This window comes from Panulirus ornatus, chromosome 4, assembly GCF_036320965.1.
Source record: "Panulirus ornatus isolate Po-2019 chromosome 4, ASM3632096v1, whole genome shotgun sequence".
NCBI classification, from domain to species: domain Eukaryota; kingdom Metazoa; phylum Arthropoda; class Malacostraca; order Decapoda; family Palinuridae; genus Panulirus; species Panulirus ornatus.
The window spans coordinates 40,695,397-40,700,479 of record NC_092227.1 but is presented as its reverse complement, the minus strand read 5'-3'; positions in this window follow the sequence as shown (position 1 = coordinate 40,700,479).

The following is a 5,083-nucleotide window of genomic DNA, read 5'->3' as shown; positions in this document are numbered from 1 at the left end:
GAAATGGCTAATAATATGAAAAAAATATATATATAAGGTACAAGAGATGAAGAAGAGGGTAAATGAGAGTTGGGGTGAGACAACATCATTAAATTTTATGGAGAATAAAAAGATGTTCTGGAAGGAGGTAAATATAGTGCATAAGACAAGAAAACAAATGGGAACATCGGTGAAGGGGGTTACTGGAGAGGTAATAACAAGTAGTGGTGATATGAGAAGGAGATGGAGTGAGTGCTTTGAAGGTTTGTTGAATGTGCTAGATGATAGAGTGGCAGATATAGGGTGTTTTGTTCGAGATGGTATGCGAAGTGAGAGGGGTCAGGGAGAATGATTTGGTAAACATATAAGACGTATTGAAAGCTTTGCGGAAGATGAAAGTCGGCAAGGTGGCGGGTTTGGATGATATTGCAGTGGAATCTATTAAAAAAGGGGTGACTTTGTTGTTGACTGGTTGGTAAGGATATTCATTGTATTTATGGCTGATGGTGAAGTGCCTGAAGATTGGCGAAACGTATGCATAGTACCACTGTATAAAGGCAAAGGGGATAAAGGTGAGTGTTCAGATTACAGAGGTATAAGTTTGTTAAGTATTCCTGGGAAATCATGTGGGAGGACTAAACTAGGGCATGTGAAACGTCTTGGGTGAACCATGGAAATGTGTGTGAGGCCTGGATGTGAATAGAGAGTTTTGGTTTAGGTTCATTACACATGACAATTAGTGACTGAGTGTGAACGAATTTGACCTTTTTGTCTTTTCCTGGCGCTACCTCGCTGGAGGGGGAAGGAGGGATGTTATTTCATGGGTAGCAGGGAGGCGATGGGAATGGATGAAGGCAGCAAGTATGAATATGTATGTGTATATATGAATATGTCTATATATGTGTATGTATGTATACTTTGAAATGTATACATATGCATGTGCACGAGTAGGAAGAGAGGAAAGTGATTGGTTCTTAGTGAATGTCGATTTGCGGCAGGGGTGCGTGATGTCTGCATGGTTGTTTAATTTGTTTATGGATGGGGTTATTAGGGAGGTGAATGCAAGAGTTTTGGAGAGAGGGGCAAGTATGCAGTCTGTTGTGGATAAAAGGGCTTGGGAACTGACTCAGTTGTTGTTCGCTGATGATACAGCGCTGGTGGCTGATTCTGGTGAGAAACTGCAGGAGCTGGTGACTGAGTTTGGTAAAGTGTGTGAAAGAAGAAAGTTAAGAGTAAATGTGAATAAGAGCAAGGTAATTAGGTACAGTAGGGTTGAGGGTCAAGTCAATTGGGAGGTGAGTTTGAATGGAGCAAAACTGGAGGAAGTAAAGTGTTTTAGATATCTGGGAGTGGATCTGGCAGCGGATGGAACCATGGAAGCGGAAGTGGATCATAGGGTGGGGGAGGGGGCGAAAATTCTGGGAGCCTTGAAGAATGTGTGGAAGTCGAGAACATTATCTCGGAAAGCAAAAATGGGTATGTTTGAAGGAATAGTGGTTCCAACAATGTTGTATGGTTGCGAGGCGTGGGCTATGGATAGAGTTGTGCGCAGGAGGATGGATGTGCTGGAAATGAGATGTTTGAGGACAATGTGTGGTGTGAGGTGGTTTAATCGAGTAAGTAACGTAAGGGTAAGAGAGATGTGTGGAAATAAAAAGAGCGTGGTTGAGAGAGCAGAAGAGGGTGTTTTGAAATGGTTCGGGCACATGGAGAGAATGAGTGAGGAAAGATTGACCAAGAGAATATATGTGTCGGAGGTGGAGGGAACGAGGAGAAGAGGAGACCAAATTGGAGGTGGAAAGATGGAGTGAAAAAGATTTTGTGTGATCGGGGCCTGAACATGCAGGAGGGTGAAAGGAGGGCAAGGAATAGAGTAAATTGGAGCGATGTGGTATACCGGGGTTGACGTGCTGTCAGTGGATTGAATCAAGGCATGTGAAGCGTCTGGGGTAAACCATGGAAAGCTGTGTAGGTATGTATATTTGCGTGTGTGGACGTATGTGTATACATGTGTATGGGGGTGGGTTGGGCCATTTCTTTCGTCTGTTTCATTGCGCTACCTCGCAAACGCGAGAGACAGCGACAAAGCAAAAAAAAAAAAAAAAAAAAAAAAAAAATATATATATATATATATATATATATATATATATATATATATATATATATATATATATATATACACACACATGTACATATTCATACTTGCTTGCCTTCATCCATTCCTGTTCCCATCCCACTTCACAGGAAATAGCATCGCCACCCCTTGCGTCAACGAGGTAGCGCAGGAAAACGGACAAAAAGGCCACATTCGTTCACACTCAGTCTCTAATTGTCATGTGTAATGCACCTAAACCACAACTCCCTATCCACATCCAGGCTCAACACACCTTTCCATGGTTTACTCCAGACGTTTCACATGCCCTGGTTCAGTCCATTGATAGCACGTCGACCCCGGTATACTACATTGTTCCAATTCATTCTATTCCTTGCACGCCTTTCACCCTCCAGCATGTTCAGGCCCCCTATCGCTCAAAATCTTTTTCACACCATTCTTCCACCTCCAATTTGGTCTCCTACTTCTTGTTCCCTCCACCTCTGACATATATATCCTCTTTGTTAATCTTTTCTCGCTCATTTTCTGCATATGTCCAAACCATTTTAACACACCCTCTTCTGCTCCCTCAAACACACTCTGGTGTTTTTCGCTACATCCGGAGAATCGAACTCCGATCCATCTGTGTGGCAGCCATGTAGCCTAACGCCCAGGCCAATCCTTGGTGTAGTGATTAACGTTACTGGCCATGAGGCAGCACGGGCCAGCCCGGGGTCGGACCGCTTGGGTTCGAGGCCTGGGCATGGCAGTCAGTCTACCCAAACCCATGCATTTATCCTCCCCCAGCTGCGGTGTGCTTGTGTGCATACATACATATGTGTAAGGATAAGGTACATATCTACAATGTTAAGAGACGGGGCAACAATAATTCAAGCTCTCTCCCCGTAACACACACACACACACACACACACACACACACACACACACACACACACAGAGGGACTGGCAAACACAAACTTACACACGTTACACTCGTACAAGGATCAGTCAGAAATTACACAGCTCATAGTCGCACATACTGTGCACATATAAGTACGGAAATGTGAAGATACATTCGGTGTACACAAAATGAACATCATGTTTACAAGATCACGTTCAGGGTTGGTCGGCTGCTTGAGCTTAAGCCTACCAACTGCTAGGATCATTCCAGCCATCAACGTCAAGATAGATCCACCAAGCGAGAAATCATGCACACCTTCAGGTGAAAAGGATTAATTCAAGGATGGCGTACACCCTCACCACGTATGTGGCCCACCACACTTGGTAACAGGTCATCATTATAACCGGCCTTACCTACGAGCTACAGCCCACAAGACATTCACAACCCAGCCATTAACCCTCTAACCTTCACACCATAATCATTTACTGCCAGACTCTCGTCTCCCTGTGAGCCAGCCAGTACTGGACGTGAAGTGAGCAAGATTACTGACGTGTTGTATAAATGTTTTCATTACAGATGTAACATGAGATAATATTTGTAAACTGGTAAGCAGAATGATTACTTAAATGTGATATAACATGAATATTTTCGTTACAAGTTAATTTGTAAGTCTTATAACATCGCGACAAAGATGTGGTATACAGTTATGTTTGACATAGTATAGATTCTAATGGTATTACAGCTAACACAAGTGTATGGCTTATGGTAAGCAAACAAGAGAACTGCCTGAGAGCAGATGGCTGGTGAGGGAGCCGTGAGAGGCAGTGTGTCAGCTGCTTACCTGTAGGTAGGATGAAGGTCGTCTTGCAGGTTCCATGTGTAGTAGTACATGTGGCTGCAGCTCGCTGTGCTTAGCAGCGCCAGCACCAACATCTGACAAGACACACGTCACAATTAGCCTTATATTGACAAAATCACAGGTGTTGGCCCCTGTTTATATATGGTCAGAGGTTAAACCTATGTTCCTTAAATACCTTCAACAGTTGAAGTTAAGATCTTGACCCCTAGTTATCACCAGGAATAGATGAGTCATACATGATCTTCACTAAGAACCAAATCTGCAGCTCCTCGGGTCCTGTCAGCAGGGTTCTGTGGTGACGTTGATGTGTGTGTGTGTGTGTGTGTGTGTGTGTGTGTGTGTGTGTGAGGCGATAAATGTGATTAACTGAACATGTTATGATCACGTCTGGTCTGATTAACTATAACATCAACACAAAGGTGATGTGATATGGTTGTGTCTCAATCTGTGTAGATTCTAATGGTATCGTCAACAGAAGTCTACGGCCAGTAGAAGTTAAACAAGGTCTTTTTTAAACCCACTAACTAATGGAAGTGTTTTTGTAATGGCCACATAAAAAATACTCTGTTACTAATGAACTAATATCACAGGTAAGAAAAAAAGATGACAACTTTTTGCGTGTCTAGAATGATTACCTTCAAAAGATAGACAATTACATTTTGCGTCAGGCCTGCAATTATCGCTGTGTGTGTGTGTGTGTGTGTGTGTGTGTGCAATTTGTTATCAGCATTTGCATTTTACAAGGAGGAACTTTTAAGAACGTGTTGTCGCATCTCTTGGCCTTGTATATATAAAGCATGTCTTTCCTCTTATGTAAACACACACACACACACACACACACACACACCACCACTACAACAACAACAACCCTCAGCCAGGTCCCTACTTACCGACCAGCCCCGAGGGAAGAACGAACATCTGGGATTGCCTGTAGGCCGCCTGCAGCGCCCTGGCTGACCTGAGTGTAATTACGTTTTTGCACTGTACATGGGGGAAGATAATACTGGTGGCCCCGTCTCTGCACTGTACATGGGGGAAGATTATACTCGCGGGCCCCGTCTCTGCACTGTACATGGGGGAAGATAATACTGGTGGGCCACGTCTCTGCACTGTACATGGGGGAAGATTATTCTCGCGGGCCCCGTCTCTGCACTGTACATGGGGAAAGATTATACTGGTGGGCCACGTCTCTGCGCTGTACATGGGGGAAGATTATACTCGTGGGCCACGTCTCTGCATTGTACATGGAGGA